Source organism: Vulpes vulpes, chromosome 8 (assembly GCF_048418805.1).
Source record: "Vulpes vulpes isolate BD-2025 chromosome 8, VulVul3, whole genome shotgun sequence".
NCBI lineage: Eukaryota > Metazoa > Chordata > Mammalia > Carnivora > Canidae > Vulpes > Vulpes vulpes.
In genome coordinates, this window is record NC_132787.1 from 7826252 (window position 1) to 7840102 (window position 13851).

A 13851-nucleotide genomic window follows, 5' to 3' on the forward strand; every position below is an offset into this window, starting at 1 on the left:
TTATACAGATATTTACGTTGTGAGTTAAATGTGGTTTTTGAATTGGGGCACCAAAGGACTTAGATGAATGTAGGCTGTGTTGAAATAATGAAAAGCTCAAGAAGGCTGACTGCAGCAGTGTTCACAGAGTTGTGTACACGAAGCTGGATGCACCATCCTTACGTTTACTACTCTTTACTGTTCTAGAATGATCCTTGATGGCCATGCTTCAGAGGGTTAAAGCATTATAGCAGATTATACAATAAGTCTACTGGCACCATTAGTCAAGAAATTAAGCAAGAATTAGATACGGTAACTATACAAAGGAGGGCTGTTCTGAAAGTTTGCCCTAAGACACTGGAGGTTTTTTTTGTTTTTCAATTGGATTTTCAAATGAGTTGACCCTCTACTCCCCTCTACTGGAAGCTATTGGTACTTTTAGACCAATAGTGGCCTGAAAGATGGATTAAAAAAAAAAATCCCCTTGCTGAGGTACGGTAATTATTTTGAGAATTCCAATATTCTCCTCTTGCTTTCAACTATAATTTGCTAACACTTGCTATCTTGATTTCATAATTTCTTCATAAACCTGGGAAAACATTGAATAATTCATCTCCGACGTACAATTCTTATTAAAACTACACATCCAAGAAAAAGATAAAAATTTTTAACTCTGATTCGATGAGTACACTATTAATTCACCTACTTTTCTCAGCTACGGTACTAGCTCAACAAGATACCATGTCATGATCCATTCACTTGTTTTAGCCGATCTCACCTAAGGAACTCAAACAGCTTTGTAACTAAGCATGCCATGTCCCTTTTTCCCTTCATATCCTCTGCTTCCCACTTCCCCATTCTGCCTTCATCCCCCATCCTACCTCTGCCACCCTCAAGGTCACTTTCTACGCACCTTTCCAGCCAGTGTCCCCAGCTCTAAATCACTTCTAAATCAAGTGGAAAACACAAGATAATATCTTTACCGAATTCATTAGAGAGCAGAGAAAAACCTCAACATCAAACCATAAACAGGTTGGTTGGGTTTACAAACTGTCACCTTCTCGGGGCATTTCAGGTAATTCCCTGAAAACATTATATAAAGAAAAGGAGATCCAGGACTCCATTTTTATAACTTATTTTCGAACAAGCCCTTTGTAATAGTCCATGGCCTACAACTGCCACTCCAGACCTATGAATAAGGACGAACATAGAGCTATGCTGAATCAAAGCAAAACCTCTTTTATGGTACTTTTGGCATCTTCTTGACCTTGTGCTGCACACAGCCAGCCTCCTTCCTTCAAATTAGCTGGGCTGTGAGCATGAGGCCTAGCAGTGCAGATACAGAAGCCTACACACTGAGTTGCTCCTTTAGCCAGCCCATCCAGCAGGATATCTATTCAGAAGTGTGCCTCTCTAATCCCTCTCAGATCACTGCCAAGTACTCTGGCTTTGACTAGTTGTCGTATACACAGCATCTTCATTTCTGAAACTTTTTAAAAAATATTAAGTTATATGATATAGAATTAAACTGAGATTAACCTACCCAGGTGGCTTGGTGCAATTAGCTCTATTACTTAATAGTCACATATGTTTTTGACTGATCTTATATTATCTAGTTTATACACTGCTTTAGATGAGCGAGGTGGCTCAAGGACTTTAAAGTGTTCCCTATAAAATACAATCAGGATTCTGGAAAAGAGCTATGCATGCTACATTCATACTTAAAATGTCCCAGGGAAAAAGCAATAAGTAGTTTAATGCTTACATTCAGCTTAAAGCAACTCTGAAAATTTCAAGATTTTATAACTATTACTTGCCCCTAGTTAGAAAGATTAATTTTTGATGATTCCTATTAGAAGCTAGAATAAGAAATTTTTTAAAAATGGAGACCTCATCTATTTTAAGGATATAGTTTCTTATCTCATGCCAAAAATCCATGTCTGGTACATGGCAAAGCCTTTATATAATAAAAAAAATTGTTCCTTTCTGGGCACCACTGGCATCTCTCGGCAGCCCCTCCTGAGCAGTAAGCACCTAAAGATCACCTATTCCTCTGAAGAACTGGCTCCTAAACTCTAAATCACTTCACTGAAACTCATTCTCCACATGACAATCAGAACCACCTTTCTGGAATGCAATTTGGTCTTGTCAGTTCCTGTTTAATTCCTTCAGTGACTATCTCTTGTCCTAATCTACCCTGTTCACCTAAATTTTTAGCACCTTCTGGTGTTTCTCACACATAATAACATTGAATGGATGCAGGGATGGGAAGATGGATGGAAGGATGGATGGAAGGACAGGAGGATGGATGGAAAGATGGATGGACAGGAGGATGGATGGACAAGAGGATGGACGGAGAGATGAAACAGATGTGCAACTAGCAGACCTCTAGCTTCACACAGGATTTGGCTACACCAGTTGTGGAGCCTCTCCTAATCCCCCACTAAAAGTGTAAAGAAAGAAAAAGATGAAAACTCACAACACCATAAACTAATATTTAAAAGCAATATAATTGTGTTCAGAAAAACATACCCAAGCTTTCTTCCTAGCAGAATTAGACTTCATCTCTTAAAGGGTCACTTGAGACAAGCAAACACATACTTACCAAATGAAAGTCAGTGAACAGGGTATTCAACTCAAGTTCTGTGGAAAGAATTGCAGGGAAGAGGAGGAATAAATTATTAAAGATAAGAGCAGGGGTCCTTGGGTTGCTCAGTGGTTTGGCACCCGCCTTTGGCCCAGGGAGTGATCCTGGAGTCTCAGGATCGAGTCCCACATCAGGCTCCCAGCATGGAGCTTGCTTCTCCCTCTGCCTGTGTCTCTGCCTCTCTTTCTGATATACATAAATAAAATCTTTAAAAAAAAATAAAGATAAGAGCAGATTTTAGTTAACCTAAAGCTCGCGGACTAACTGAACTGTATATTAATAAATATAAGAGTTGGTTCTCAAGAAAACTGCTAAAATAATAATAACTTGATGGTACTGATCATGAAATTGGAAACAAACTAAATGTCCATCAACATCAGCATAAACAAATAAACCATGTTCTCTGCATACAGTTGAATACTAACTATGTAGCGATAAACCTGAAAAGGCTATAGCTGCATGCAGCAACACACTTAAATCTCAAAAATACAATTTTAGGCCAAGGACTCCAGACAAAAAAAAAAAGGATATTATAAACTTCCATATACAAAACCCTCAAAAACAGGCAAATAATCCATGGTTGATAATCAGAATACTGGTTACATACATTTGGAGAGAATGTTTAACTTTCATTGCTGTGTGTATCTCTATGGGGGGTTCTTGAGATGCTGGTAATATTCTATGTCTTGATCTAGGTGCTTCCATGGGTGTGTTCAATTTGCTTTAATTCATCAAGTGATACACTTTGATTTATGTACTTCTCAATGTGTATACTTCAATTAAAATTTGTAATGTAATCAGTAACATAAAACCCTTTAAGGACAGCATATACTTAATGAAGAGAAAAATGTCAAAATATTAGTAATCTAAATAGCTTACATACTTGCTATACTCACAGCATTACGCTAAGCACCTTCTAATGTATTTATCACACCGGAGACCTATAAGATACCAACTTATTGGGCCTATTCAACAAGTGAGGAAATGATGCTTGGAATAGATAAGTAACTGCTGGAAGTCCTATAGCTCAAAGCCCATGTCCTCAAACACTGTTTTACTCAGCTTCAGAATAATCCAATTCCCAAACACAAATAAATTCATAGTTACCACATGCTGTGAAAATTGTTCTATATAATGGTTTTCAAACGTTTGGATTTCACAAACCATGAAAGCTAAAGGAAAAGTTGGAGAAACCAACATGGAGTTACCAGCTTTCTGTTTTTCCTAGGAGAAACATTCTTTTTTATTACCACTATTGCAAGCATTTATTAAGAGAATAAAAATTCTGGCATTGATAATATAATATTGTATTCAAGTACACTGCAATTAAAAAAACTTTTTTAAGAAGAGAACATAAGAAATACGTAATCTTTGGATTAAGGACTATCCTTTAAATGAAATCAAGCTAGGTTTTTAAATTCATTACATTTTCCTTATTTTTCTCATGCCAAGTACTTACGAGAACTTCTCTATGGATCAGCATTTGGAATATACTATTGCTTATTGGGGTTGGGAATAGGGGGATATCCCGACACATTTTATGATAACCTAATATCCTAACCTGAGAAAGGTAAAACAGACCAATACAACAAATGAATGCAGGCACAAAAGTTCTAAATGAACAATTAAGCAGATAGAATCCAGACCTATGTTAAAATAATAATAAACATTTATTATTTCAGGAATTTCAGGTATATTTCAAGAATGTAAGATAGTTTCATCCCAGAAATTCAATCAATATAATTAGCCAATAATATGTTTGCATCAGCCAACCATTGCTACGATAGTGCTGAATAATGGACCATTACAAAGTGTCAGCAGCACGCAGTAATAAGCTTTGTTCAGGTGTCAGTGGGATGTCTCGAGGTTGGCTGACTAGGCTAGCCTCAGCTAGAGGAGCTCTGCTCCTGTATCTCTTATCCTCTTTGGACCGGCAGACTAGCAAAGGCATATTCTTCTTAATAAAATCATTTCGATAATTACAAAATATATGTTTTAAGGAAAAAGTCCATCTCTTTTAGCAAACTAACTTAAGAAAGATATTTTTTTCCATTATGATAAAGCCTACCTTGATTTTAGTCATTATCACTCTCAGTTCTAAGATACTAGACATTACACTTTCATTAAAGTCAAAAACCAAAAAAAATACAAGTTATCCCTTACTCAACACTGAAAATACTGGCCAACTCAATAAATAAAAGAAAAAGAGATACAAATATATCTCTGGGTTAGATGTGTTCCACTATTTAGAAGTTTTCATATTTTTAGAAAAGTTAATTTACTACCTATCATGTAATAACAGAAGCAGATGCCAACGTCTATAATCAACAATATTTCTATATTAAAATGTGTGAATATTAACACAAGATGTAAACATAGAGACTACAAGCTGCCTCACATCCCTGCCAGTCAGATTTTAGTTCCAAACTTACAAACTTTCCATTTTTAAAGTAAATTGCAGATAAGGGATTATGAACTATTATTAAAGAAGAAATCAAATTTTGATTACCAGCAGATTGCCTGCCTACAAAATCCCAGAGGATTAACTAGAAAACTATAATAGGAACTTATAAAGGTGATCACTTATTAAAGGCATAAAGTGCTTTTGTGTATGCCAACAAAACTCAGAAAACATAAGGCAAAAGATAGTTTTTGTAATAGAAACAAGACCTTACTCAGCAATGAGCTCAACAAAAGAGTATAGTTATTTTTTTGAAGCAGACTTTAAGACTTTACCAAGGAACATTAAATAAATTAAAAATAATTGTAAGCAAATCCAATTTAATTTGATGGGAAGATATTACGTGGTGGAGTCGTCAACTCTTTCAGATTAAAATCATTAAAATGTGTATGTTTAATGATATTCTCAATTTCCTATTAAGGATTTTTTTGGAATTTCATAAAAGTAATAACAATTTAATCTGGAAAATAAACAAGAATAAATAACTAGATTTTAAAAAGAATGGAATAATGGAAGGACTTCCATCAACATATAATATTAGTTCACTAGAATATTTACTACAAAATTATAATAATAAGAATAATAATAACGTAGAAATAAAATGATAGAAATATATATTTCCCTGTAGCTTGTGATAAAGTCACTTTTGGAATGCTCAAAAATCCACTACAAATGTAATAGGTGAACTTGATAATAGCTTTAATTTTGTGACTTTTGGGGATCCCTGGGTGGCTCAGAGGTTTGGTGCCTGCCTTTGGCCCAGGGCGCGATCCTGGAGTCCCAGGATCGAGTCCCATGTCGGGCTCCCAGCATGGAGCCTGCTTCTCCCTCTGCCTGTGTCTCTGCCTTTCTCTCTCTCTCTGTCTATCATAAGTAAATAAATAAATCTTTAAAAAAAAATTTTGTGACTTTTTCCAAGAATATTTCAGTTCATAGATCTAAGCTACTACAGGTTGTTAGACCTTTCAACCTATAATTTTTATCTTCCTTTAGCGTACCTCAAACACCCTCACCACCAAATTTCCTTTTAATTTTTCTCCTGAGAAATTTTCAATTTAATGATATTTTCAGAAAGTATTGGAACCAATGTCTTGATAACAAAATGGTAACCTTGTGTCATGTTTTGCAATTTTATTCTATACTTGTCTATCTAAAATGTTGCTGACAATAATAGAGCATGCAGAAAAGAAAATATCTCCTTATACAAGATTTTTTGTGTGCGAAACATTCCCTTCAAGAGTAAAAATTAAGATATCATGAATATCTATTCCAGATTTTGGAAAAATCAATTGGACCTAAGGTCATGACCACTTGCCTGCCCCTGCAGCCTTGGTCACTGCTACATTTGTCAGTGGTTAAACCTCAGTTATAAGTAATGTTTGCTATCTATTCTCAGTCTACCTTTTAAGGATTTCTCTCTTGATATAAAGTCACAATTAGCTGCTAGAGGAACCTTGCCATTTTGTGTCACAGATCGACAAATCTCCATTTCCATCTTTGTCCAAATAGTTGAAAAGTTAGAGAAACCCCATAATGGGGTGGGACATTAGCAAAGTTTTAAAGTATTTCACATCTCCTTTGAGATCCCAAGTTCTACACTCAACTTTTTGCGGCAGGCAAAGTAACAAACTGCTGCAGGTGGCTCTGTCAGGAAACAGCCTCTCCTAGACCCCTAGGTTCAGTCCACTCACCAAAATAAGCGGAGATGGTCCTGCATTTCCCGCAACTTTAAAAACAATACATACACGATTCTCCATCTATGCTACAAAACATTATTTGTATAATGAAAACAAGTGACATCATGCAAAAGGAATAAAATGTGTGAAGCAAGATGGTTTTCTTTTAAGTAGAGTTTGTGTTGGGATTGGAATTCAACATATCCCGATAATGTTGGGTAATGGACTGAGTAATGAAAGAAACTGAATAAAGATAAATTCTGGCAAGCAGAATAGAAACTGAACTAGTGTAGGATGAGGAAGATGTGTTTTATGAACGGTAACGTGGGTAAAATAGATGGCTGGGTTTGAGTCAGTGGTCACATCAGCATGAGTCAACAGCAACACGACCTCATAAGGTGGCAGACACATGGTCTGACCCCAGTAAGGAAATGGTTTGGAGTCCTGGATCACCCTCATTATAAGGAATAAAGAGCAATTCAAATGACTGCAGGAGAAATTAAACAGGATGGAAACCTGACCTCAAACTATATCATCTGAGAAAAATCAAGCAAACAAGTGATCTAGTAGAGAAGTCCAAATGGGAATGTGAACATTGCCCTCTGCTACATAGCCGGCTCTGTTCTGCGTGCTGCAGAGACTGACAGGGAGACTGATGGGTGACTTGGTATAAGGAAGTACTTCATAATTTTCAAAATAGCCCAATGACGGAAATGTTGTTGCCTTAGGAGTTTCAATATCACTAGAGAAGCACAAACATAGCCAGGGAAAAATATCTCTTGACAAGGCTTTTGCAGAAATCAATGGGGAGTTTGGACTAAATGACCTTTAAGGTCTCTCCCAACCCAGATTCGTGATTCCTGTACTCTAAAACAAGTAGTTAAAAGCAGGATGCTCAGTGTCTCAGAGGGTTAAGCATCCAACTCTTGATCTCAGCTCAAGTCTTGATCTCAGGGTCTTGAGTTCAAGCCCCATGCTGGGCTCCACACTGGGCATGGAGCCTACTTTAAAAAAAAAAAAAAGCAGCAGAACACAAGGGATGTCTGATATCTTAACTCCATTAAGTCACCCTGATTAATGGAAATTCTCCATTACTCATGGCATAACATGGCATAGACAGAAAGCAAGCCAGCAGTGAAGACAGACAGTGTTCAAATATTGGCTCTACTACTTGCTACCTGAGTAGACATGGACTAATTCTCTGGGAGCCTCAGTTTCCTATAAAATGGGGATAAAATCGTGTACATCGCAGGTAGTGTACACAAGGAGTCTAGCGCCAAAGAGATTCTCAATCCACATCAGATATTGTCACTATTACCATGGAGATCCTGAAAACAATACTCCAGTTGCAATGACACAATACTGATTTAGCACAGCCTGACAAACTTTACTGCCTTAAATAAAACCACTGACCAAATTAAATAAAGGGTGAAAAAAAATTAAAATAATAACCTCATCTTTAAGGAATTGTACCCAACTTCTTTCTTTACAAGTGTGAAGATCCTTCTAACTTTTGCATCTTTCAAAATTGCTTAAACACCTGTTTGTTTAAATCCTACAGAGGAGAGTGTAAATTGATATCCTCTGGCTGGAAACAAACACAGCTTGACCAGTGATGTGCACAACCACAAGGGATGGGTGGGCTGAGAAATGACAAAATGGTCTCAGAGGGCAGCTTCTTTTTCCATTCATTTCAGTTCCAACTAAGGGGAGGCCTGATTTCTCAGCAGGAGGCCCATTGTTTTACTTTCTGTAAGTACTTTTTTTTTTTTTTTTATCATGAAGTTCCTGGTGAAGAAATGTTTAAGAAAATCAAAATGTTGTCCCAATAGTTTAATTTTGCTTTTATTTCCCTTGCCAAAGGAGACATATCTAGAATTACCATATGACCTACTACTAAGTCCCCTCCTGGGTATTTACCCAAAGAAAATGAAAACACGAATTCTTAAAAGATATACATACTTGTATATTTATTGTGGCATTATCCACAATAACCAAGGTATGGAAGCAACCCAAATGTCCATCAATAGATGAAAGGATAAAGAAAAAGTGGTATATATGTGATGGAATACTACTCAGCCATAAAAAAGAATGAAATCTTGCCATTTGTAACAACATGGATGGAGCTAGAGAGTGTAATAATACTAAGTGAAATAAGTCAGAGAAAGACAAATGCCATATTTCATCCATATGTGGAATTTAATAAAGAAAACAAAGAAAAAAAGAGACAAAAAGATAGACTCTTAAATACAGAGAACAGATTGTTGGTTACCAGAGGGGAAGGGGATGGAGAAAGTGGGTGAAATACGTGAAGGGGATTAAGAGTACACTTACCAAAAAAAAAAAAAAAAAAAAGAGTACACTTACCGCGATGAGCCTTACTGCATAGAATTGAATCTTCATTTTGTACACCTGAAACTAATATAACACTATGTTAATTATACTTGAGTAAAACAATTTTTAACAAAAAATAAAAAAATTTTCAATTAAAATTCTAAGGGTTGCTATTTTCCTTTCAGTGAGATAAGAAAAAGAGAAGGTATAAGCATAATTTTTATTATTTGTGTTTACCACGTTCTGGTTGAAAAAACCCGTCTATGTAATATTGTCTGTAAATACAGAGATTTCCTAAAAATTTTCCAAGAACTGTTCTCTAGGTTCAACTGCAAGTATACAGAGCTACGTGGCATAATGGGAGGACCTATGGGCTCTACCTTCAAGAGACGTAGGTCCCGGCTGATCTTGATCTGGGAGTCATCCTTCTCAAACATAAATCAATCACGTCACTCTTCTACTCAAAACCCTCCTAAGACTAAAGCCCAGAATTGTTACCAGGCGACTCTTCCCTTGCTACTATCGGATCACATTCCCTGCCATTCTTCCCTCCCTCTATCCATTTCACCCACATTGACTTTTGAGTGTGGGTCCACCCCAGGGCCTTTGCACTTGCTTCTCTCTGCCTGGAATGCTCCTTCCCCAGATATCCACACGGCTCACTCCCTCACCTCATTCAGGACTATGCTTGAATGTCATCTCCACTGAACATTCTGTCCAAAAGAATACTCTCACGGAGGGGGGCACTTGGCGGGATGAGCACTGGGTGTTATCCTAAATGCCGGCAAATTGAACTCCAATTAAAATTTTTTTTAATTTATTTTATTTTTATTTTTTTTTTATTTATGATAGTCATACAGAGAGAGAGAGAGAGAGAGGCAGAGACACAGGCAGAGGGAGAAGCAGGCTCCATGCACCGGGAGCCCGACGTGGGATTCGATCCCAGGTCTCCAGGATCGCGCCCTGGGCCAAAGGCAGGCACCAAACCGCTGCGCCACCCAGGGATCCCCAAAAAATTTTTTTTAAAAAGGAGTGCATTTGCCAAGATGAGCAACAGGTGTTATATGGAAGTGCTGAATCACAAAATTGTACAACTGAAAGTCATGTTACACTGTATGTTAGCTAATATGAATTTAAATTGAAGTTTAAAAATAAAGAGTAACAAATAAATGAAAGACAAAAAAAAAAAAAAAAGAGAGAGAGAGAGACTACTCTCCTTCATTACCCTTTATCCCTTACCTTGCTTAACGATATTTTCTGAATGTTTACCATTATCCACTATATATTTATTTGTGTGGTTTTTACTGAATGTTCCCTTCCCATTAGAACATACATCCGTGAAAGCAGTGACCACATCAGTTTTGCTCACTGCTGTAACTCCAACAAGTAGAACGGTACCAGGCATACAACGGACACACAATAAATATTCATTGAGTGAATAAATTAAAGAATGACCTCGTACAAGACACGTAATCCCACTTGTGTTCCAATTTGTACATTTTTTAGAAAATTTTTAACTTCTCCTCATGCTCTCACATTCTATGATTTTTCAGTTTCCTAAGCCGGTGTTCGCAATCATTATATTAGGAAAAGGAAAGAAAAAGTTCCTATCGCTAACTGGGTAGCTTATAAACAGAAATTTACTTCGCAGTTCTAGAAGCTGGGAAGTCCAAGATCAAGGCACCAGCAGATTCTGTGTCCAGTGATGTCCTCTTCTCAGCTCATAGATGACATATTTTTGCTGTAACCTCACATGGCAGAGAGGGTGAGGAAGCTCTCTAGGGCCTCTCTTATAAGGTCATTCATCCCATTCATGAGGGCTCTAAAAAGGGGGAAGGATTTCAACATATGAATTTTCAGGGGACCCAGACATTCAGTCTCTACAAAGTAGGGCAAGAGGCAGCTCATTCCTTTCATGTCGCAAAGAGAATTCAGGACTTATTAAATATGTGATAACATATACCCTTGTATCTGCAGCCAGCCAGCCCAAAAGAGGGCTCTCAAAGTGTTGGACCAATCAGCTTGTCCTCAGCTTGCGAAACCTGCTTTACACTGGGTCACTCTTTCATCATTTGTCCTCGATTACAACATACCCTTATTTCCCTAATATGTTGAATAACTTCACACATTTCCCTTCTACAAATGCTTAGAGGTACACCCACCCCTATCTCAGAGATGACAAGCCAAGGGTCAGCTAGAATTAAAACATTTGACCAAGGATATTTTCTCCCGTGCACAGAACCACAGTTCTAGGACCTAGAACACAGTAGCACATAAAATATTTATTGTGCAGTGGTGGAGCCGGGGTTGAAAGCCGTGTGATATTCTGGGTTCAAAGGCAGTTCTTTTCTCACTCTGCCCTGTGGCCCCTCAGTACGCACTGGGTCAGGAAGGTCAGAGGCAATTGGAGTGAAGCAGGGTAGACGCAGGCTTCTGATGGCTCCTTCATCGATTGCCTCTTATGGTTCATTTGGAGCCAGAAAAGGTTTCTCTTCTTGGACTCATGAAACGATAGAGCACAGTTAAAAAAACAAACAAGAAAAAAACGTATCAGGATGAGCGCTTAGGAATTCTAGGTTCAAGTCCTGCCTCTGACTCAGGACAGACCACTTGGGCTCCCGGAAGGTCAGTTTTCTTATCTGCAGAATGGTGTGCTCGGTCTCCTACTCAGAGGGTTCCTGAGAGCCGGGGTGGGAGGAACGTACTGCCTGGCACTTAGTAGGCCTGCAGTTTGGGGTATTCACGATTGAATGCCAAAGAAGTGGCCTGATCTCTGCGGATCTCTGTGGATCTCTGTGGATCCACCTGCTGTGCCAGCGTGCTCACTCGGGAGGCCAGTTGCCGCTAGAGGACACTGAGCTAGCAGGAAACTGAAGCCAGAAGGAGCCAGAAGGAAACCCAGGAGCCTGCTTGAGCTGATGGCCTCTCCCTACTGGCTGAGCTGTTGAACTGCATGTGCGATTGAGCATCACCGTGCAGGCGGGAGAGCCTTCCAGGGAACAGTGCTCTGAGGACCACGAAGCAGACCCAGGCTGCAAGGAAAGAATTCTCTTTCAGTGCTGTGATTAGATGGCAGCATCAGTAATCACAGGGGCATCTGCACATCTCGCAGGCCACGGAGAGACAACCATCTCCCCCTGAAGTTTCTAACAACACTGGGTTCTAGGCTTGAATCACAAGGATCAGAGATCTCTCTCAGTGTTCTTACTAATCCACTCAGATGGACACTTCTGGCAACCTCATTGCATAAGTTTAGCAGGAAAATAAAAGTAAGTTTTATTCCCCTGGCTCATGTAAAAGATATTTTTTTAAAGATTTATTTATTTACTGGAGCGGGGAGGGCCAGAGGGAGAGAGAGAGAGTCTCAAGCAGACTCTGAGTCCCCGAGAGCATGACCTGAGCCAAAACCAATAGTCAGACACTCAACCGACTGCGCCATCCAGGCACCCCAAAGATATTTATGTGCATATGTCATATACAGGCTCGTCCTCTGTTCCCTTCCTGGCCCTTGTCTAAAGGAAGGTGAACTCTCTTAGAGACATCCGGAGGCATTACCAGGAAAGGAAGCCAGAAATGAGAACTTGAGGTCATCCCCTGTGTATGTCCTTAACATAAGACAGAAGTATTTGCTCTCCCTCCATCCTGAATGCTATTTCTAGAATTTTCTGTTTTAGGTTGCAAAATCTTCAACAGCAAAGATAGAATTCTATGATCTAATGCTTAATTCAATAAAGCTCTCATTTCCAAAGGTTGGTCTCAATTGGCATTAGCATGACCACGTTACTTATGACACAAACAGGCATTTTTGAGAGTGAGATGGGGTGTTAATAATTATGATAGACAACGGACATAAACTGATGAGTCTGTGGTCACTTTGTGCTTAATTGTGCTTAGAACCCATCCCACTAAAACATTTACTATCTTAACATTTTTACCTCAAAAACACCTTGCCTTAGAAAATTTCTTCACTTAAAAATTATGTGGGCTTTTTCTTTCTTTCTTTCTTTCTTTCTTTCTTTCTTTCTTTCTTTCTTTTTTTTTTTTTTTTTTTTTTTTTTTTGTGGATTTTTTCTATACAAACAGGACTGGCTTCATTCCCAGGACAAGTTGGTATCTGCCTCCCTCCCTCGTCTATTAGCCGTAGAGCCTCTCTGGTGACTACATTCTTCTAGACTTCCTCCTTTGACCTCCCAGGCAGGAGCTACACAACTACATTTGTCTTTTCACTGTGACTGCTTTAAAATGCCTCTATGTAACTGTCATTTCAAAAATAAATTAATTAATTCATTAAAAGTTTCCTATTCTAAACAACACCTGCAATCCATTTTTTGCAAGAATGAAAATGACCTATCAAATATTCAGTTACTGGCCCCTAAAAAGTAAAATTTTGCTTCTTTAATATGAATCCAGAAATAGGGACAGAGATAAAATGTTGAATCAGTAGATCTGGTTGCTACGGGCAAGAAGCAGATGCCCCAGGTTGTTGATGTAGGTCAAGTGACAAGAGTGCCCACCTCCACTTGGCTAGTTTCCTACAAACAATATAGTGGGTGTATTTGCTGGAAAGTCCCACTGAAAAGAAGGGAGCATTATGAACGTGCTTGAATGTTACACATTAAAATTCACACTAAACGAGGAAGTAGAAAGGAAGTAATGGACAAAGAGAAGACCAATGACAAGGGCCATAATTTATTGTTCTCTCTGCCTCCTGGATACACAATCTTTAAAAATAAGAATATCTGTTATTTTAAAAA

At 38.3% G+C, this 13851-nt stretch overlaps 1 long non-coding RNA gene across 1 annotated transcript in view; it reads right to left on the reverse strand.

Annotated features, from left to right (window-relative positions):
• Positions 1-13851, reverse strand: part of LOC140599821 (uncharacterized) — a 68959-nt gene that overhangs the window by 42535 nt on the left and 12573 nt on the right. The window contains exons 2-3 of the long non-coding RNA XR_012002813.1: positions 9131-9181; positions 2585-2622 (exon numbers count right to left, since the gene is read on the reverse strand). This is a non-coding gene — a long non-coding RNA (uncharacterized lncRNA). The remainder of the gene's footprint in view (positions 1-2584; positions 2623-9130; positions 9182-13851) is intronic.